We start from the raw sequence: 23,583 nt of genomic DNA, 5'->3' as shown, positions 1-23,583 counted from the left end.
CTCAGGAAACTTAAAAGTCAGGATGGACGGGGAAGCAAACATTTCCTTCACATGGCAGCGGCAAGAAGTCCCAATGAAGGTAGGGGAGGAAACCACCCCTCATATTGTCTTATGCCCAATTTCTGCCTCCAAAAAAAGAAGTAAAAACCAAAAGGCAGAAATGGAATCCACAGGCAGACAGCCCAGCACCGTGTCCTGGGCCTGGTAGTTAAAAATCAACCCCTGACCTAACTGCTCGTGTTATCTATAGATTTCAGACATTGTATGGAAAAGCATCGTGAAAATCCCTGTCCTGTTCTGTTCAGTTCTGATTACCGGTGCATGCAGCCCCCGGTCACATACGCCCTGTTTGCTCAATCGATCACAACCCTCTCAAGTGGGTTGTAATCTTAGAGTTGTAAGCCCTTAAAAAGGACAGGAATTGCTCACTCAGGAAGCTCGGTTTTTGGAGACATGAGTCTCCCGATGCTCCCAGCTGAATAAAGCCTTTCCTTCTACAACTCAGTGTCTGAGGGGTTCTCGTCTACGGCTCCTCCTGCTACAAAGGGTGAAGCCCCTTATAAAACCGTCAGATCTCCCAAGAACTCACTATCATGAGAACACGATGGGGGAAACTGCCCTCATGATTCAATTATGTCCACCTGGTCCCTCCCACGACAAGTGGGGATAATGGGAACTACAATTCAAGATGAGATTTGGTGGGGACACAGCCAAACCATATCATTCAGTCAAAATTCTTAGTTTCAAACACAACTAATTCCTACTAGTTTAAGCAAAAAATAAATGTATTAAAGAGTATTAGATGGCAAAAGTTTCAAGGAGAAGCACTCAGTTGCTCTCTGGATCTAAAGCTGGAGAAAATATTCCTACTCTGATGCATCTTGTTCCACAGGACACTGTACTCCTTCCAAACCCCCAGTGTCATTCCATTGCTGATTCCCACAGCTGTATGCTTTTCTGCCACCCTCAACAAAATTAATTCCATAAAGCACCTCCTAGTTCTCATCACTCTTTCCTGAATCAAAGTTTACAAGGTACATCTTAACCTTGGGGCCAAAGTCACAGAGGCTCATAAAGTAGATTTCTGGCTTCCACCTTAGGCAGAATTTATAAAGTGGAGAATTCTCCAAGCATATGAAGGGATTCAAAATTGCTCCCTAGTCAGCAAATATTTTAAATGTCCATTACATTTTTTTTTTTTTAATTTAGACAAAGTTTCACTCTTGTTGCCCAAGCTGGAGGGCAATGCCGTGATCTCGGCTCACTACAAACTTCACCTTCTGGGTTCAAGCGATTCTCCTGCCTCAGCCTCCCCAATACCTGGGATTATAGGCACCCACCACCACAGCCAGATAATTGTTGTATTTTTAGTAGAGACAGGGATGGTTTCACCATGTTGGCCAGGCTGGTCTCGAACTCATGAGCTCAGGTGATCCACCTGTCTTGGCCTCCCAAAGTGCTGGGATTACAGGAGTGAGCCACTGTGCCAGGCTGGAAATAAAATTTTAATCTCTTCCAAAAGTACAGCCAGTTCTCTCAATTTCATTAACTGAATAATGAATAATTTATTCACTGACTTACAATGGCCTCATTAATTATATGCTAAATTATCTCGATTTGTTCTATAGAATTATTTGTTTACTGCAGGCCGGTACTATGTTTTCTTGTTTAAAGTAGTTTTATATAAGATTTTAACATCAAGTAGGGCAAACGGCCTAGCTATTGCTCCATTTCAACATTTTCTGGGCAATTTTCATGTGTTTATTCTTCCATATATACTTTATAATCACTTCATGTATTCCAAAAGAAAAAAAAAACTTAAATTCTGATTGGAACTGCATTAAATTTATATGTTAATTTCAAAATAAGTGACATTTTTATAACATTAAGTTTTCCTATCCAGGAACGTGGTCTGTCTCTCCATCTATTTGGGTTTTGTTTTATGTCCTTCAATATAATTTTATAGTTCTCTTCAGAGAGTCTTTCTCAGCAAATTCATTCCTAGGTATTTCATGACTTTTTTTTCCAATATTATTATGAATGAGATCTTTCTCATTTCCATTTTTATTGTAGCAATTTAGCCAACTTTCCTAACTGCATTTGATTCTACTATACAGGCTACCATTTACATAAGTCATTTCCAGATTGATTTATATTAATAATCATTTTATATAAAATGAGTTTGATGAGGCAGATGACCATTTCCTAATTAAAATTCTCATTCATTAGCTGTATTTTTTTTTCAAATTATACATGGCTATTAGATATTCATCATCTAGGGTTTCTAGTTCCCTTTTGTCTTTATTATAACAACCTACTATTTACAAAACAATGTTTTCTTGTGATATGGTTTGGCTCTGCGTCCCCACCCAAATCACATCTTGAATTGTAGCTGCCATAACTCCCATAATTGTTGTGGGAGGGACGTGGTGGGAGATAACTGAATCATGGGGGCAGTTTCCACCATACTGTTCTCATGGTAGTGAATAAATTTCACAAGATCTGATGTTTTTATCATTTCCGTTTTTGCATCTTCCTCATTCTCTCTCTGACTGCCGCCATCCATGTAAGATGGGATGTGCTCCTCCTTGCCTTCTGTGATGATTGTGAGGCTTCCCCAGCCATGTGGAACTGTAAGTCCAATTAAACCTTTCTTTTGTAAATTGCCCAGTCTCAGGTATATCTTTATCAGCAGCATGAAAATGAACTAACACATCTTGCAACTGACATGTTCATAAATTACTATAATTCACATGACACTATGCATTCACAACTTCACAAAGTTTATTTTGAACTAGGCCTAAACATGTAAGGCTTTAGCAAGCATTGTGAAAATATCTGTTTCTCTGTATGGAGCAGATAGTTCCAGTTTCTATTGCAAACCAAGAGCTAAAAATTTCAGTTGATCATGAGCTCAACAGTAAGCCCATAAACCAAGAAATGTTTTATGTAAAATAAAAGTTCATAGTATTTTAAACAAACATGGATTACACACATGGCAGCACACAAAAATAATTCTTATCCTATGCACAAAATGATAAAGACTAAAGGTCCAGGCACCAACAGTGCAGAGTTCTGGCATGGAAAGTACTTTGTAAGGACTAGAGCACTCCAGATACAATAACAGTACTGTGTTTGCAGCAATAACCTGAGTCAAATGGCCAGGGTTTGAGCTGAGGCTTTGTGAGTCACTTACCTTCTTGATATGCAGTTAATATGAAACGAGTGTGTTAGTCTAATGGACACGTAAGTCTCTCTCAGTTTTCATGTTCTAAGAATCTAAGTGTCTCTGCTGCTCTCCTAAGACCGCAAGAAATGGCTGACACATCTGAATCCACATAAACAGAATTATTTCAGGCACTGTGAAACATTCAGGCAAACTAATCAACCATAGTTTATTTATGAAGACATTCTACTGTAGTCTGGATCTTCGCTTACCATGCTAACAAACATATGGAAGTACTAATTTAGTCAAAAATTATATTTCTTTCTCTTTTCTTTTCTTTTTTTTTTTTTTTTTTTTTGAGACAGTCTTACTGTGTCACCCAGGCTGGAGTGCAGTGACGAGATCTCGGCTCACTGCAACCTCAACCTCCTGGGTTCAAGCGATTCTCCTGCCTCGGCCTTCCAAGTAGCTGCCTACAAGTGTGTGCCACCATGCACAATTAATTTTTGTATTTTTAGTAGACACAGCGTTTCACCATGCTGGCCAGGCTGGTCTCAAACTCCTGACCTCAAGTGATTCACCCGCCACGGCCTCTCAAAGTAGTGGGATTACAGGCGTGAGCCACCGCACCCAGCCAAAAGTTTTATTTCTACATCATTTCTGATACCACAGAAAGAAGTGTAACCTTTGCTTACTTTTGTACCTTCAACTGGTAGACACAAGGATGTTCAAATGTGCTAGACTAAGATGTGTGCAGAGATTGGTAGCTATCTTAATATGGCCATACCAGAAAGACAAGTGTTTCTGAAGTTAGGACTCTGTACATGCCAGGGCAAATTAACCATATCCCCATTTAGCGTAAGATTCATGTGAGCCACAGTCACTCTGAGAAATTTTCTAGCATGTACATACTATGCAAACATAGAAATGAATATTCACAATTTTCAACATGTAGTTTATAGAGACTTATAATCAGAACCCACATGTATATATAAAAATAAAGTAAGACTTATGGTAGAATCCTATTACATGAATTTTTTAAAAATCTAAAATAAAATTTTAGCCCCACTCATCCAAAATTTATCCAATATACAGAGAGAAAAACCACCAAAAATGTTGGACAATATCTCTCATAGTTCAGTGCTACAGGAGGCCAAACCAGGCGCCTGTTTTTCTAATCAGGAAGTTTCTCTGTTTCAGAGATTAAAGCTTTAGGGAATAGTTAGAGGTTTTGAATACTTTAAAAAACCTTGAATCCTTCAGGTACTAAATTCGAGACAAAAATGACCCATTAGTAATAGACATCAAACATATTAAAACAGAGAGATGGCTTCCGAATATGTATCAGCCATCCAAACTGTAACAAAGGCAATCCATGGCTAGTGGTAAGTAGATTGTTAGAAAAAACAGTTTTGCTTTTTTTTTTTTTTCAGTTTTTTATGAATTTTCCTCCCATACAGAATTAAAAGGCAGACCATCCCTCTTCTTTTAAAATCATCCTTGCACAAATGTATTCCCTGGCTTCTTTCTCAATTATATAAATGAACCTAATTAAAGACCCAACCATTTGCACATCAAGGTAGCTATTCCATCAGTTGCCAAATTTATCTGTCCTGATTTGAAGAACTATTCAGGAGTATTACAAGAAGTTATGCACCTTTGCCCTAGAGTAAAAACAAGCAAACCCTTCTTTAAGAAATAATTGGTTTCACTGTCTACGGGGATGTAAGCCAGTCTAATTAGTTTACTGTTATGTTTATTTGGCTCAAACAAAGTTAAATGGACATTTGCATGACCGTAAACCTTATTTCCATGTGTTGACAGGTTCATTGCTGCTAAATGATGTTTACTAGTTTTCCAAGTTTGAGTCAAAGTCTTTAATGTTTTCAGTAAATGGGCAAGTTTCTGTAAATAAATACCACACTGAAGAAAAACAAAATTAGTTTGGTCATGCAAAGTTAGGAAAACTGAAGGTGCATGTCTTTACTGGTAGCTTCTGTGCAGAGCTCCCCAAGGGAAATGATGAGATTACTGTAGATAAATGCAGTGAGGACAAATGAATAAAACAAGCTCTTTTCATTTCATTAACTTTTTCCATTAAAGCCAACATTTTAACAGAGCTGGACTTGGTTTCACATTTTATCATTCTCTTTTTACTGGTCAATGGCTTTTACATATTGTCTTTAATTTTATCATGCTCCTCAAAAGCTTAAGTGGTTTTGGAGCACATTGCACCAGATGGATGAAATAACTGGTAAATATTTGATAACTGGTAACTAGTAGTTACCTTGATAAATAATTGGTAAATTTTGATAGCCTTGCTATCAGAAACATAATCCCTATGAGGAAACTCAGGCCCACAAATAAGTTCTTTGACAACAGCCTCTGAATAAAGACTATCAGTAATTCAGATATACTGTGAAGTCTTAGGGGGTTTCTTTCCTGTGGGTAATAGTAGAAACTTCCACATGCAAAAACTAAATAAGGGAATACTTCATTTTACTGTAACTTTGCTTTATTGTGCCTCATAAATACTGCATTCTTTACAAATTGAAGATTTGTGGCAACCCTGCATTAGCAAGTCTACTGGCACCATTTTTTCAACAGCAGGAATTCACTTTGTGCTTTTCTCTTATATTTTCATAATTCTCACAATATTTCAAAGTTTTTCATTATTAATTTATCTATCTGTTACGGTGATCAATGACCAATGAGCTTTGATGTTACTATTGTAATTGTTTTGCAGCACCACAAACTGTACTTACATAAGATGGCGAACTTCATCAATAAAGGTTTGGGACTTTGTTTTTGTTTTTAATTTTTAATTTTTGTGGCTACATAGTAAGTGTATACATTTATAGGGCACATGAGATACTTTGAAACAGGCATACAATGTGTAATAATCACATCAGGATAAATGGAGTATCTATCACCTCATGCATTTATCCTTTGTGTTGCAAACAATATGCTTAGTTATTTTTAAATATACAATTAAATTATTTTTTACTACAGTCACCCTGTTGGGCTATCAAATACCAGATCGTAATCAATAAATGTGTGTGTTCTGATTGCTCCACCGACCAGACATTTTAGTTCTCTCTATTGCCTAAGACACACCAGTATTGAATTCCGGCCAATTAATAACCCTATCATGGCTTCTAAGTATTCAAGTGAGGGGAAGAGTCACACATCTTTCACTTGAAGATATGTCAAAAGCTGAGACAGGCCAAAAGCTAGGCCTCCTGTTAGCCAAGTTGTAAATGAAAAAGAAAAATTTCTTGGCCAGGCGCAGTGGCTCACGCCTGTAATCCCAGCACTTTGGGAGGCTGGGGTGGGTGGATCACAAGGTCAGGATATCGAGACCATCCTGGCTAACACGGTGAAAGCCTGTCTCTACTAAAAACACAAAAAATTAGCCGGGCTTGGTGGTGGGCACCTGTAGTCCCAGCTACTCGGGAGGCTGAGGCAGGAGAATGGCATGAACCCGGGAGGCGGAGATTGCAGTGAGCCGAGATCGCGCCACTGCACTCCAGCCTGGGCGACAGAGCAAGACTCTGTCTCCAAAAAACAAAGTTCTTGAAGGAAACTAAAAATGCTACTCCAGTGAACACACAAATGATAAGATAGTGAAATAGCCTAATTGCTGATATGGAGAAAGAAGTTTTAGTGGTCTTAAGATCAAACCAGCCTTAACATTCCCTTAAGCTAAAGCCTAATCCAGAGCAAGGCCCTAACTCTCTTTAATTCTATGAAGATTGAGAGAAGTGAGAATGCTGCAGAAGAAAAGTTGGAAGCTAAGGGAGGTTCGATCATAAAGTTTAAGGAAAGAAGCTGTCTCTATAAGATAAAAGTGCAAGAGGAAGCAGCAAATGCTGTTGTAGAAGCTGCAGTAAATTCTCCAGCTGATCTAGCTAAGATCAATGATGAAGATGGCTATATTAAACCACAGATTTTCAATGCATATGAAGTAGCCTTTTATTAGAAGAAGGTGCCATCCAGAACTTTCACAGCTAGAGAGAAGTCAATGCCTGGCTTCAAAACTTCTAAGTTTTAAAGGCTAACTCTCTTGATAGAGGCCAATGTAGCTGGTGGCTTTAAGTTGAAGCCAATGCTACCTGCCATTCTGAAAATCTTAGGGCTCTGATGAATTATGCTAAATTTACTCTGTCTGTGCTCTAGAAATGAAACAACAAAGCTGAATAACGGCACACCTGTTTACTATAGTTTACTGAATATTTTAACCCCATTGTTGAGACCTACTGCTCAATAAAAATATTCCTTTGAAAATATTACTGTTCACTGACAATGCACCTGGTCATCCAAGAGCTCTGATGGAGATGCACAAGTAGATTAATGTTGTTTCCATGCCTGCTAACACAACATCCATCCAATAGCCCACTAATCAAGAAATAATTTTGACTTTCAATTCTTATTAAGAAGTATGTTGGCCGGGCACAGTGGCTCACGTCTGTAATCCCAGCACTTTGGGAGGCCGAGGTGGGCAGATCACGAGGTCAGGAGATGGAGACCATCCTGGCTAACATGGTGAAATCCCGTCTCTACTAAAAATATAAAAAAATAGCCAGGCGTGATGGCGGGTGCCTGTAGTCCCAGCTACTCAGGAGGCTGAGGCAGGAGAATGGCGTGAACCCGTGAGGTGGAAGTTGCAGTGAGCCGAGATTGCGCCACTGCACTCCAGCCTGGGCAACAGAGCAAGACATCATCACAAAAAAAAAAAAAAAAGAAAGAAAGAAAAAAAAATGTTTTGCAAGGCTGTAGCTGCCATAGAGTGATTTCTCTGATGAATCTGTAAAATTGAAAATTTTCTAGAAAGAATTCATCATTCTGGATGCCATTAAGAACATGACTCAAGGAGCAGGTCAAAATATCAACATTAACAGGAGTTTGGAAGAAGTTGATTCCAAACCTCATGGATGGCTTTGAGGGGTTCTAGCATTTATTAGAGAAAGTTGCTGCAGATGTGGTGGAAATAGCAAGAGAATTAGAATTAGAATGAAGATTTGACTGAATTGCTGCAATCTCATGATCAAACTTGAAAAGAAGAGGAGTTGCTTCTTATGGATGAGCAAAGAAAGTGGTTTCTTGACATGGAATTTACTCCTGGTGAAAAGTCTGTGGACATTGTTGAAATGACAAGAAAACATTTAAAATATTCCATAAACTTAGTTGATAAAGTATGGCAGGGTTCAAGAGGATTGACTACAATTTTGAAAGAAGTTCTACTGTGGATACTATGCTATCAAACAGCATCTCATGCTACAGGGGAAACTTTCCTGAAAGGAAGAGTCAACCAATGTGGTAAACTTCACTGTTGTCTTATTCTAAGAAATTGCCACAGCCACCCCAAGCTTCAGCAACCACCACCCTGATGAGTCAGCAGCCATCAACAATGAAGTGAAACAGACCCTCTACCAGCAAAAAGATGTGACTCAATGACACCTCAGATGATCGTCAGCACTTTTTAGCAATAAAGTATTTTAAAATTAAGGTCTATACATTGTTTTTAGACATAATGCTGCTGTCTACTGAATAGACTACAGTATAGTGTAAATATAAATTTTACGTGCACTGGGAAACCAAAAATTTCATGTGGCTTGCTTTATTGTGGTGGTCTGGAACCAAACCTGCAGTATCTCTAAGATATCCCTGTAAGCTCATACAATTGTGCATGAAGCAGGAGGTTGAGATGTTGGTCTGTGGCTCAGTTAAAATCCTTTATACGCCAGAAAGCATGATAGAAATGTGAAGAAAAGATGAGCCCGAAGGCAGTGCACTGAAGTGATTTTTAGTGCAGCTCTATTACAGGACTGGGAAATATCTGATCAAAGAGCCACAAAAACAAAAACACTTATCTATCAATACAAGCACTGCTTCACAGAAACATTACTACATTTAGATAATGTAGGAAAAGCTTACCACCTGAAGTGGATGATTTATCACTTTTTACCCAGCCATTTGGTGTCAAAGTAATGCACAAGCTACTTCTACCAAAGTCAAAGAAATTAGAGAAAATCAGAAGTGAGTGAGGGGACAGAGACAAGTGAATGAGCAATGAACAAGTGAAAACAGAAAGACAGGTACAAGATGGGCACTGAGGTGACATAGTGAGGTACAAAAAAAAAAAAAAAAAAGAAAAGAAAGATTTAAAGATTTACAGATCAGTCATGTGAAAAGGGCAAGTTAAATCTTGCTGCCTTCATCAGCTATGATGGCATACCATACAAATATACTTGCCTAATACACAAATGGGATGACTGAGATGGGTTTAGTTAGCTTAGAGTTATCCTGCCACAAGACGGTGGCCTCTTTTGTTCCTTTCTCTGCGGACCTCACAGCATTACTCTCCTCACTGCCCATGAATCTTATTAGCTTTTCTATTTTTTCTAGGTGTATGCATAGGCTTTATAACTACAGGACTTGTCTACATTAATAACTTGAACCAGTAATATACTATTTCAGCAACCAATAAGGCATATTAGATTTCCAATGTCAAATTATACATTTACTGTGTTAAAATAAGTATATATCGGCCAGGTGCAGGGGCTCACACCTGTAATCCCAGCACTTTGGGAGGCTGAGGTGGTTGGATTACCTGAGGTCAGGAGTTCGAGACCAGCCTGGCCAACATGGTGAAACCCCGCCTCTCCTAAAAATATAAAAGTTAGCTGGGTGTGGTGGCTTATGCCTGTAGTTCCAGCTACTTGGGAGGCTGAGGCACAAGAATAGCTTGAACCAGGGAGGCAGAGGTTGCAGTGAGCCAAGATCATGCCACTGCACTCCAGCCTGGGCAACAGAGTGAGACTCTGTCTCAAAAAACAAACAAACAAAAAACAGAAAATAAGTAGATCAGGAAAGGAAATGAAAATATGGCCATTTTCCTAAAAGTGTAAGAACAAATCTGGCTCCAAAAAAAAAAAAAAGTTGAAATTGACTTGACTAGGACACCGAAGAGCACAGTCTGAGACAATAAAACAGTTTTAGAGTCTGAGTTCAAGTGATCACTTCTCCATGGTTTCTGAGGAAGATCATTTCAGCTGGAGTTCATCGTTCAACTGAGGTCTTCAACATGGCATAAGGCTAGAGGATGGGAGGCATGGAAAATTACTGTGGCTAAAAGAGCTTGAATGAAAAAATAAGCTTTGCACAAACACATGGGAAGCTGGTAACAGAGACTTTATCTTGCAGCAATGCAGCCCCTTCAATTGGCCAGGTTGAAGCCATCATGGGGTCTGATCCACTTGGCACTGTGAATATTGAATTGTTCAATTGGGCTTTAGTTCAGACAGGGAAAAGAAATGATCACCACAGGAATGTTTCAGAGATTTTTTAAAATGTAGAAATAGCCATGTTATGCTACTGGAAAAAAATAAAACTTTCATGGTAGAATTTGGTGTCTCTTAATAAGTGACTTTCAGTCTCTTTCATTTTCTGTATCTCAGAAGGTTTCATACACACCCTTTCACCTTTACTTAAAAATGCAGGCTTCAATGACACAGCAGGTGTAGTCACTTCCAACTCACATGTAAATTAAAAATGAGGCATAAGGTTTAAGGAGACACCATATAAGATCCACGAAACTAATAAATTTAGCATCTCATCTTCAATTCTTCAATGAGTTCAATATTAGTGGAAACACATTTTCAATGTATACTCAAGACAAATTAGATGCAGAGCAGGTAGTAGTGAGAAAATGAAGAGGCTTGATTCAAAAAGTATCCATTCATTCTATCCACTTCATGTCACATTTCCATCATCGAAGTTTTTATCACATATGTGTGCTGGTGGCAAGTGTTTATAAGGTGTCATTAGACACAGGCATTCTCCTGGAGCATTCCAGTGCCTACTGGCACCTACTCTCACCCCCAGGCTTCACAGAGGCAGTGTGAGAAAAGAGAAGTAACAGATGTTCCAGTTTCAAATTCTGGTGCAGACACTGTCAGCTGCATGGGCTTGGGCAAAGTACTTCTGCCTCTCATCCTAAATTTATTTATCTGTAAAATGAGAAACTATTGCCTACTTGAGTTGTAGTAAAGACAAAGAAATACAACCTTTATATATCATCCATGACATGCCAAAATACTCCAATAAATGTTAATGCTCCTCTATTTCCTCTTCCTCTATTACTGGTCCAAAAGAAATTAGATTAAAAAGTGTTCTTCTTTCTGGGACTCCAATTGTTGACTAGTATATAATATTGAAAAGAAGTAAGTATGAAAGGGTAAATTATATTAATTCACTACATTCACCACAATCCCCTGCCATTCATTCCTTATTAGTCCTGGATTAGCACTCCATTCCCCTAGCCATCAAACCTCTTTGTCTCCTGGATTGTAGACATTGCTGTGGTCTATTTGGATTTCTACTATTTGAGACAGCATGGAACTCTGACAGTGGCCTCTGAAGTATTGAGTGAGAATAAGAAATAAGAGATGCTACATGCAATGGCGAGAAGAGCACTGGACTTGGTGTCTGCAGCTTGTGCTTAAGTCCACAGCAGAACACTCATTGCCTTGATTTTTCTGTGTCTTACTTACCACATTAGAAATGTGAATAACTATTAGGCTTATCCGATTTAAACCATAAGAATTTGTGAGGATCAAACGCACTTATTAATGATATTTCTTTACAAGTGCTAAATAAATGTTAATGACTGACACCATTCTTCTCATTATAAGGTTACACAGATACATTGGAATTATTTTCTTCATATTGCAGTCTTGCTTTCTTCCTAAAGTTAACCAAATCTAATATAAGAGTTCCACAGTCCCTAAGCTTACCAGAAATGGTAATCAGAGAACTTTAGCTGATGCCATTTAATACTTCAAGACCAGACTAAATTAGCGGTTTTCCTGTGATTTGGGCCAACACATAGTGAGGACACATTATCTCTGGCCAGTCTACTTCTTCAAAAAGTGATCTGAACCTTCAATACATTCTAGAATCAACCAGGCCACTCCAGGTTTCTGTTTCTTCTGGAGTATCCCTTGGTCATATACTCCCCACGCGACTGTCACCATAACACACTCTAAATCTCCGAGACTCATATAGTCCAGAACATAAGGTCTCAACCTGTGAGAGTGACAGTCCTCCATTAATATCACATGGTAACACACCATTAACATTAACACGGAGAATTTAGGGGATTGCAAAACAACAAAATAAGCTAAATCAACAGTGTAGTGTTTAAACATTTCCAGCAATGCCAAAGTTCCAAAACAGCTGTAAACAATTTGGGGAATAAGATCAGCCAAAGAGAATGTCTAATTTCCATTAATGTGGGAGTATCTATTCAGCCCCTGCTGTAGCCATAGAGGCAGTATGTGAGACAGTTTTCAAGCCTGGTTCCAGCTCAACTTGGTGAAAATTATTTCCTGGCATTCTTTCAAGTTCTTCACTGTGGAGCCAGACTGTCTGGGTTCAATTCATAAGTTGACCACTTACTAGCAATATAACCCTAAGGTTAGAACCCCAAGCAAGATCCTTAACCTCTTTGCCTCAGTTTCCTCATCTGTAAAACGGGGAAATAACAAAGCTACCTCATTAGGATATTTTCAGGATCATACTGGAAACTAGAATAATTCCAGAAAGGAAGTAGTTACTTATTATGTATTAACTATTATTATAATTTTTATTCTTTATATGTTCTTTATAGTGTGCCAAACTAATATATTCAATTTGCATGGGATGTGAAACATATACTATTATCCCCACTTTACAAGCAAAGAGACTGAGAATCAGAGAGGTTGGTGGCTTAACCATGTTGGTGGGTTAATTGTGGTTTCAAACATAGTCCCCTCCTCCAACTCTACCCACCCACAATAAACCTCAATAACTCCAAGAGTTTCTTTAGAAACACAAATGAAGCAACTGGCCGCACATGATTGTTAGAACAGAGAGCAAGCTCTCAACAAGCCAAAATTCAATCTTCGACAGGAAGGCTAGGCAACAACATTGTCGTTTTCAAGTGAACAACACAGCCAAGTCATTTTGTTACTGGCAGAACTTTCAACCTGAAAACCTTCATATAGAACTGAACCAAATAAGCCTATTGCAAAGAGGATGAAAGTTACAATGATACTTTTTAGAAACAATCTGAGAAATCATGAAATAGCTTTCATATCATGCAGGTCCTGTAAACCCAGAAAATTTGAGACAGGTCTCAGTTAATTCAGAAAGTTTATTTTGCCTAGGTTGAGGACATGTGCCCGTGACTCAGCCTCAGGAAGTCCTGATGACATGTGCCCACGGTAGTTGGGGCACAGCTCAGTTTTATACATTTTACGAAGACAGGAAATATCAATCAAGAAACATAAGAAGTACATTTGTTGGTTCGGTCTGGATAGGCAGGGCAGCCTGAAGCAAAGTCAGGAAAACTCCAAGCAGGGAAGAGGCTTCCAGGTCACAGATAAGTGAGAGAAGAACAGGCGCATTCTTTTGAGTTTCTGATTAGCCTTTCCAAAGGAGGCAATCAGATATGCATCTATCTCAGTGAGCAGAGGGGTGACTTTGAGTAGAATGGGAGGCAGGTTGCCCCTAAGCAGTTCCCAGCTTGACCTTTCCCTTTAGCTTAGCGATTTGGGGGTCCCAAGATTTATTTTCCTTTCACGGTCCATACCAAGGTAGGAAAGTGTGTCAACTGACATAAGGGTGTAATTATGAATATACATGTTGGCTTAATGAGAAGGGAACAACAAAAACAGAAAATGATTTTCCAAAATCAACATCCACATAAGGAAATGTGTCCAGATTGTGGTTAAAACTGCCTGGCCCATATTAGCCTTGTATATCATTTAGCCCATGAAAATTGCTAAATATCAGGGTCAGTCAACATACAAGCAAGGAAGGGGACAAGGTGAATATAAAGTCCCAGGGGTGCTGCAGATCTGCAGGGAGCTTGTGGGCTTCCACTGTCTTTTGCTCTGCCATTGTCCTGAGTCCATCTAAAGGGGAAGGCACTATGACCAACCAGGGCACTGGTGGGTGGCAACTGCTCTCCTCCTTCCAGCGAAGGAAGGGAGGAGATTTACTTTCTCATGCATATACTAGGTTCTCTGTATCTGAAAACCATAAAGTGAGGAGCGCCTCAATGATAGCATGTAATGATTCATTAAGGCTCCAATCATCTCATACACCTATAATGTACTAAAATCCAGTTCCCTAAAAGCAAAAGTCAAACTGAAGGCATCTTGAGACTGAAGGAGTGTTCCCCTAGAAATAAAGCATTCTTCAAATGGGCAAAAGTGATGAATAAGTACCCCTTCTCTCTCTCTGTCCCCCCACCACCCACGTCCCACCTTTGATGTGGCAGGAGAGAAGTCATTACCATTTTTTTTGAGACAGAGTTTCGCTCTTGTTGCCCAGGCTGGAGTGCAGTGGCGCAATCTGGGCTCACTGCATCCTCCACCTCCTGGGTTCAAGTGATTCTCCTGCCTCAGCCTCCTGAGTAGCTGGGATTACAGGCATGCACTACCACGCCTGGCTTTTTTTTTTTTTTTTGGATTTTTAGTAGAGACGGGGTTTCTCCATGTTGGCAAGGCTGGTCTTGAATGCCTGACCTCAGGTGATCCGCCCACCTCAGCCTCCCAAAGTGCTGGGATTACAGGCGTGGGCCACTGCGCCTGGCGTCATTATCATTTTAACATTGCTGCTGTATCATTTCCCTTGTAGGGACAAATAATATGACTATTTTCTACCTCCTTGCTCCAAATCATCAGCATAAATAGCAAACTATCAAGGAGGACAGACTTGGCCAGGAAAATTCCAGGCTAGCTATTATGGCCTGACAAGTTCATTATCCCTCTTAATGAATGAAAGTACGAAGTGCCAAAACAATGTTTAATTCAAAAATCATTTATCTTGGCTTTATAAAGGAGGAAAACACTGAGTCAGACACACATCTAAGCACGAATTTGGACACAATTTCTCCCTGTTTTTGTTTGACATGGCCTCACATGAACCCCAAGGAGCCACCTCTACAGCCAAGAGACAGATGATCAAGGTCTTCTAGCAAGAGATGCTTTTTTCCAATGTTCCCAAAGCACTTTCCATTAGCTGCATGGCAGAAACAATCTCCTCTTCCTTGACCACACTAATCATCTCCATCAACCTTGTATTGAGAGAAGCAGATGCTTCCTTTAACCTCTCTGAGCACAGCCTTCAATTCTTGCTAAATCCAGGGAAGACCGAGCATGGTTCAAAGTTCCACACTTAACATTTCAAAGAAGTAAAACCCATCATCCACCCACATTTCCAACCCTGGCCATAGTAAAAAAAAGTAAAGAAGATAAAAAGGAGGGCAAGGAGGGTTTCCACATGTTGTTCCATCCAGGATCAAGTGGTCTTTCTATGCCCTTGCCTTGGACTTCACCATGAAAACCCCAGTGTGTGTTTCTTTTAAGCACTACATTGAAGATCTGAACTACAAATCCAAGTATGGTACAGGAGACAAGGTGATTCCTGGCTATATTTTGTTGGCTCTTAAATACCAGAATGCATGCACACGTCTAGCTAGGATTTAGCCTGTTCCTTCCTCCTAAAATACTGCAGCAAGGGGAAAAGAAGAGGTTGGCTAGACCAATAATTCAAATACATTGAGAGAGAAGCAGCTCCATGATGAAGCCTGAGGATTGGGACTCTTGTCGCTAGAGAGTTCATTGAGATTTACATAACTTGAGCTGTCTTTGCATGGTTCATAAAAAATCATTACGTGAAAAGCTTGGCTGCTCATGGCATTATGCAATGCAGACCCTCTGAAACAAATAACTGTTAAACACATAAAAGGATTCATGTATTAAGGGGGAAAAGCAAATGAAACCTGTTAAACAAATTATAACTGAGATGAGTCAACTGGTACCCTGGTCACAAGAAGAAAGGCAGAAAGTAGAGTTTTGCACTTAATTTATGAAAGGGAGATCCAACAGTTCATTTTAAATTAAGATCATGAAATGAATTGAACAGGTAGGCAAATTGTTGTTGTGGGATGTAAGAATTTTAGGAGACTAGGAATGTGAGACAAGCACCAGATGAAGGCTCTAATATGGATTCCTTCTCCCCTCTTCCCACCTACCCTGCTTCCCCGTTGGCCTGTCTAGGTCTGTCTCCTATCTAGGTCTGTCTCCTACCTAAGAGTACAAAGGTTAGCCTAGTTTGCTCCATGGCAACCCACTGAGTCTAGAGCAATCCAAATCTCATCTTACTCAGTATCACCTGAAAGGCTCAGTTAGTTCTCACATCATGTGGGGTTTGGGTTTTGGTGTAAGGAAGAGCAGGTTTCATGGACTATAAATTTTTACTTTTTAAATATCGACAAATTCTTGGTCATGCCAACCACTGCAAGCTTCTATGTTTTAGAAATTGAGTGTAAGGCATAACGTTCTTACTCTAGTTGTGAGTTGAACAGGTGCATTAGCTCTGAAATCTGGGACCCTTGGAAATTGCTCAAGTTGGCTGTGTGTGTGGGGTACCCTTGGAGAGTTACATATCCTGGCCATTTCCCAAGAGGCTTAATTTTCTTATTTTTGTAACAAACAGAAAACATTGGAAAAATACATAAGAAGTTATCCTTTTGTTAATTTTTCCACACTTAAGCACATAAAAGCAGAGGGAGGAGTGGAAAGAGATCACCGGATCAGGGATGGGTTAGAATGTCCCTGAGATTTCTTGGAAGTCATAAAATACCAAGTGTTTTCACTGCTAAACTTCTCAAATTCATGTGTTGGGCATTATGTTCTTTTAAAGTCTCACTGAATCCTAAAATATGCCAGAGATCACATCACATTTACTAATGTATTGGGGTTTTGCAGAGAAATAGAACCAATAGGACACACACACACACACACACAAGGTTTTATGTTAAGTTACCATATACTATGTTATATATCTATAATATAAAATGTATTATAACATGAAGGCTGAAAAGTCCCAAGGTCTGCAGTCAGAAAACTAGAGGAGATCCATCCAAGCTGATGGCGTAAGTTCCAGTTCAAGGCCAACTTCAAAGACAGAAGACTGATGTCCCAGATCAAAGACAGTCAGGCAGACAGAAAGAATTCTTTTTCATTCAGCCTTTTATTCCATTCAGGCTTTCCACAGATTGGATGAGACTCGCCCACACTGGGAGAGACAATCTGCCTTACTTAGTCTACTGATTCAAATGTTCCTGTCATCCAGAAATACACTCAGACACACCCCGACATCATATTTAACCCAATGTCTGAGCACTCTATGACCTGGTCAAGTTGACACATAATATTAATCACTGCCACCAAAAAAAAAAAAAAAAATGGCAGTCATAACTGTTATGAGGGATACTTCCGTCTTCCCCATTCCTCTTGGTTTCCCTGTGGAGGAATTTCCATGCACCAAGAACTTCCTACCTGTCTCTACTGCCTCCTGTGTTCATACCAGGGGAAGAGAAGAAGTGAATTAATTGGTTGTAGAGTCTGGAAGAAGGAATTGGGTGTGCAGGACTCCATCTTGTTTGGGTTCTCTACACAAATGTACCCGACTGTAGGGTAAGCATTCATCCCTTTCAAGTCTCAGTCTCATGGAAAGGTTTAGGTGGGACTAGGTCAACTCCAGGAGTCCCTAAAAGTCTAACATTTGGTTCACTGACCAGGAACCTAAAGGAACAGATAATGGATTTCTGGATATAAAATACCTGGAGAGTGTAGCAATTCTTTGGAGACTTGCCTTGAGTGTCTTCACTCTGGGGGTGTATTAGCAAGCTCAGGCCACAAGAAACTCAGTAAATCCCAGCTGTGGGACTATTCACAATAGTGGCTGGGCTGCCCCAGCTCTAGTATGTGAGATGCTGCAGCATGTCCTTAAGCTACACGGGCTCCTCTTACCCTGGTGATGCAGGTGAGGAAGGCAAAGGATGCGAAGAGAGCAGACCAACTCCCAAGGCTCTTTTATGGACTGAATTGTGTCCCCTATAAAGATATGTTAAAGCCCTCACCCCGGCCAGGCACGGTGGCTATCACCTGTAATCCCAACACTTTGGGAGGCCGAGGTGGGCGGATCACTTGAGATCAGGTGTTTGAGAACAGCCTGGCCAAAAGGGTGAAACCCCATCTCTATTAAAAACACAAAAATTAGCTGGGTGTGGTGGCACGCACCTGTAATCCCAGCTACTCTGGAGGCTGAGGCAGGAGAATCACTTGAACCCAGGAGGTGGAGGATGCAGTGAGCCCAGATGGCGCCACTGCACTCCAGCCTGGGTGACAGAGCAAGACTCCCTCAAAAAAAAAAAAAAAAAAAAAAAAAAAAAAAAAAAAAGCCCTAACCCCCAGTACCTCAGAATGTGACCTTATTTGGAGACAGGGTCATTGCAGATGTCATTAGTTAAGATGAGATTATCCTGCAGCAGAGTGGACCCTCAATTCTATAACTGCTGTCCTTAGAAGAACAGTCGCAGAAACACAGACATGCAGGGAGAATGCCATGTGATGAAGGACACAGGGACTGGAGTGACACAGCTGCAAGCCAAAGAATGCCAAGGACTGTCAGGAACCAAAAGAGGCTGAGAAATGCAAGAAAGGACTCTTCCCTACAGATCCTCAAAGGGAACACGGCTGCTGCCACCTTGATTTCTGACTTCTAGACTCTATTGCCACAAAACAATAAGTTGCTATTGTCTTAAGCCACCCAATGTGTGGTATTATACTTTGTTATGGCAGTGCTAGGAAATGAATATAGACTAATACAACAATCTTTACCACTCCAGACAAGCACATGCACAGAGGTTCCTTAAGACATTGTGAAATGCAATCCAAGGAAAAATAAGCCTTTTTCTAAATATCCTAGGATAACTGCCCCTGCCTCAATTAGGGAAAAGACCTTTCTACAGTCTACAGCTGGGTGAAAAGAACAAGCAGCACAGAGCTGGCCAAGGAAGCAAGAACAATAGAACTCAGCAACCCAGCATTGTCTGTGTTCCCTCGGCCTCAGCTTCCAGATCCTTCTACCTGCTGACCTAAAGTACTTCAACAAACTTAAATTTGTAACTTATTAAGAATAATGTTCATTAAACGTTTTCCATGTGTCTGGCAGTAATCTAGTAGCCCTTACATGTATTACATTCGAATCCTTGCAATAACATGCGAGACAAGCATTTTATCTCCATTTCCTCAAATGAGAAACTGAGTTTTGTATATGTCTGTATTAGTCTGTTTTCACACTGCTAATAAAGACACTGGGAAGAAGAATAGAGTTAACAGACTCACAGTTCCACGTGGCTGGGGAGGCCTCATGATCATGGCAGAAGGCAAGGAGGAGCAAGTCACATCTTTCATGGATGACAGCAGACAATGAGAGAGAGCTTGTGCAGGGAAACTCCCTCTGATATAACCATCAGATCTCGTGAGACTCATTCACTATTATGAGAACAGCATGGGAAAGACCCACCCCCATGATTCAATGATTTCCTTCCAGGTCCCTCCCACAACACCTGGGAATCATGGGAGCTACAAGATGAGATTTGGGTGGGGACACAGAGCCAAACCATATCAGCGTCCAATAAATCAAGAAGCCTGATTTTAAGCCCGGGGCTGTCTGAGTCTAAAGCCCCAGCTCAGTCTTGAACATATTTCTGGATACGAAGATCCAGGTGTACTATGCAATTTGGGAACCTAAGAATAAATCACTGTGCCAGAGATGAACAAAAAGTACAAGCTTTCCTCAACAGCTATACATCAAAATGTTTCTCAGACATGAGAGATCCCCAAAATACAAAATAACACTCCTTACTGAGAAGATCCCACTGAAGGCTCATTTTCTAATTCGACCAGGAAAAACCAGACTAGGTAGAGAATTCCAACTTTGGTTTAGGTAGCTCTGACTGAATTTCAGGGTTGAGCTAAGTAAAAAAGGATTGTTCCAGAGGGTCATTGTTACTCTCAATCTAGTTTCTAGTATCACAAGGTCTGAAATATTGCTTGCTACTAACATTGTTTGGCAGCATTTACTCTTGGTAGCCTGGAAATTTCTAGCAATCAACATACTCATTTCTGGAAACCACAAACAGGTTGATATACGGACCAATGGTTTGCAAGGACCAGGTGTACAAACTGCTTACTAAGCTTGCACTAGGATTTTGTGACAGGTCATTATTGCTCTGGGGATAAAGTTTGAAGTCAGCATCACCCCCACCCTACCTACCCGCTCCCTCCCCTGAGATGTGCAAGAAACTTGTCCTCTGTTCCATCACTTACTGCATGCACTCAACAATGGAATTACGCAATGGCTCAACAACAGCACATCTCAAACCTCAATTTGCATCCAAGTCACTTGGAGAAGTTATATTTAAATACCGATTCTGATTAGACAGGCCTAGGGTGGAGCTGGGATTTTGTGTCTCTAACAGCTTCCAGGGATGGGATGCTGCTGATCCCAGATCCCACACTGAATAGCCTGGGGATAAATGACTAATGTTCACAAACTCCCTGGCCCTTTCACACTTCTGAGCCTTCTTCACACACAGGAACAACCCTATGTTCCAATTCCCCCTTGTGACCCCACTGCACGTGAAAGTCTGGATCAGACATCAGCTCCTCTGTGAAGCCTCTACAAGATCCCCCTCGTTCCCAGGCATGGCTCTTTCCTTTGGGTCTGCTGTGGTTTCTAAGTATCATCTTAAATTGAATTATTGTTCTCCTTCCTTTGTTTGTCTTTGTCATAGACTGATCACCTGGGGGGTGGTGACGTTGGCATCAAATGCATCTTCTTATCTTTGACACTTTGCAAGGGGCCTGACCTAGGGGAGGTGTTAAACTAGGTTAGCTGAATAATGAATCAGACTTAACAGGTTGTGTTGTCAGGAGCTTATACTTCCCCCAGTTTTCAAAGATAATTGGCTAATCTCCAGTTCTTTCAGTCCCTTGCATTGTGATTGGTCCACACTTGTTGATTTGTACTTGTTCTAGAAATTCTTTTAAAAATATGACATCGCTTTTGCTGGGCTGCAATTTTAAATCATAGATCTCTACTATGAAGAATGGAGTCCAGAGAATGATGCCTTAGTAAAAGGCACTTTTAACTGTATGATTCTGTGCAAATTATTTGCATTCTCTGTTCCAGTCCTTCTTTTCTAAACTGGTTATAATAATAGTACTTGTCTCATTGGTTCTGGGGTTAAATGAGTGAATATATGTAATGCACTTAAAACCATGCCTGGCACAAAGTAACCAATATAGAATGGTTAGCTGTTGCTATCCTCATGCCTTTCGCATAAAGCCATGTGCTTTTACCATTGAAAGAACTGAAGACAGTTGTTTGTGCTGCTCTGTCATTCCTCTGTCCTATTATATGACACTTTTGTCATTTGCCTTCTGCTTTCTTTGACATGCTTCCCACATTACCTGCCTACATAATTTCAAAAAAAATATGCTTATGGTTTTCTGCTTTTTCATTCTTGTTTGTCTTAGATCATTTGTGATTTCCTCCTACTGACACTATCCCCAGAGATGTGGTATTCTGGCCCCTGGACTCTGTGCCTGCCATTCCCCTTGTATATGGGCTTTTACATCTGAGCTCAAAGGAGAAACTTTCACATTGGCTCCAATTTCTGCCCATTGGAAAGTTCCACAGTTATATGACTAGAATTTCATTTTTTATATTTTTTATTTTAAAGTCTTTGCTATCATTATTTTTTCTAACTTCTGACAGATAAAACCATGAGCAAAGAATGTCTGAATTTTACAGATGCTCTTTATTAGCATATGAGAATGGAGTCATTGGAAGAGCGGGGCTGCCCATCACTCATCTTTCCTCTCTGCCAAAATACAAGGCTGTGTCATTCATAGACTTGATACTCACAAAACAAAACAACAAAAAAATTTCTGCTTCTTTCTCCTTTCATCCTGATAAAAATGCACTACTTCCAATATCAACTATGTGAATTTCTGATTAAGTAGGTATCAGATCATTTTATTGTATTTTCCCAATTCTTTCCATTAGATCTGTTACTTCTGAAAAAATAAAAGCATATTTTAATCTTACAGAGTTTAAAGACATCCAAACTAAAAATCACAAAGGATATTCTGCTCTATGATTTATGAAAGAAAAAGCCAACATAAATAATCAGCGACCACATATTCAAAAAAAAAAAAAAAGGTTTTAGCCCTTCTACAAATGATAGAGGAATAAACATAAAATGATATGATTCAGGTAAAAGAACAGGCTCACAGTATACATACTAAACTATAAATGATTCCCTGCTTTAATCTACTTTTTCTAAACATCAGCCAAATTGGCTGTTACTGTGGCTAGGAGGCCCTGCACTGTTAATTCAATCAGAGAACACTTAATTCTAAAATGCAAATGTGAAAGATACGATGAATAAAATACTGGCAAGATGTTACAAAACAGCAATCATATTAGAGGTGTTCATAGACTGCTGAAAAAAAATTGCTCTATCCAGGTCTTTAGCAGCCATATATTAAATGAGCAAATAAGAATAAATGTGACCAGCAATTCAGTCTGAAAAACTCAGCACATGCAGCTGTAGATGAGGAGAGTTGAGGGCACACAAGGGAGACACAGGAAAGATACAGTATGTGGTAATATAATAGATTGTGTTCTAGAAGAGAATTTCTTGATCTGCAAAGGATCTGTGCTTTAAAAATTTCCAATTTACACAAATATTTTATAAAATGGAACAAAATGAAAGGAAAATTAAAAAAAAAACAGATATACAAAGCCAAGCCCATTGCCCACTCGTGTGGATGGTGCAGTAATGTTAATTTGTTATAAAGGATTATAATCACTCTCAAATTCTCTAACCTTGCTATAGACAAATAGTTCAGAGACTATTACTGACCTCACATTGATTATTGCTGCTCTGTTATAAGCTGCTAGAAAAAAAAAAAAAAGGCTAAAAATGGGTCAGAACCACAGTAGCCCAAAGTACATTCTCTCTCACATGGTCCCAAGACAGCTCCTACAGAGGTGGCAGGTGCCCTCACTGCCCATTCCCAGGGCCACGCAGATGTCTGAGCAGGTTTGTCCTCTCTCAAAGTACCGTGTTGGCTCTTAGAATAAATCCACATCCTTTTTATGTCCTAGAAGGTCCTATATGAACTGTCCCCTGCCTACTTCTCCATCTTCATCACTATGCTGTAAATACACACAGGCATTTCTCGAAAAAGCCCTAAGCTCCCTCCAGCTCTAGGGCTACCCCTATATTGCTCCCTCTTCATGGACTCCTGCCCCACCCATCCACTCTATAAATTAAAAATAGCTGAAATACATCAGCTTTCATCCCATGGAGCAGGGTCATCAATTCCCTCTCCCTGAAATCAGGGTCACTCTGGGACTGCTATGACTAACAGAACATGGCAGAAATGATGCTGTGTCCATTTCAGAGCCCAGGCTTTAAGAAACCAGCAGCTTCCACT

At 40.0% G+C, this 23,583-nt stretch overlaps 1 protein-coding gene and 1 long non-coding RNA gene across 3 annotated transcripts in view; both read right to left on the bottom strand.

The window, feature by feature from the left end:
• The window catches only part of FBXL7 (F-box and leucine rich repeat protein 7), a 433,105-nt gene that overhangs the window by 274,134 nt on the left and 135,388 nt on the right, over window positions 1-23,583 (bottom strand). The gene's annotated exons all lie outside the window — the stretch shown is intronic.
• LOC134730366 (uncharacterized) overlaps window positions 1-23,583 on the bottom strand; it is a 197,594-nt gene that overhangs the window by 154,779 nt on the left and 19,232 nt on the right. Inside the window, exon 1 of the long non-coding RNA XR_010112107.1 lies at window positions 1-23,583. This exon is cut by the window's left edge and continues 13,614 nt beyond it; it is cut by the window's right edge and continues 19,232 nt beyond it. This is a non-coding gene — a long non-coding RNA (uncharacterized LOC134730366).

The sequence above is a fragment of the Pan paniscus genome, chromosome 4 (genome assembly GCF_029289425.2).
Source record: "Pan paniscus chromosome 4, NHGRI_mPanPan1-v2.0_pri, whole genome shotgun sequence".
NCBI lineage: Eukaryota > Metazoa > Chordata > Mammalia > Primates > Hominidae > Pan > Pan paniscus.
This window is presented reverse-complemented; position numbering and strand designations above follow the sequence as displayed.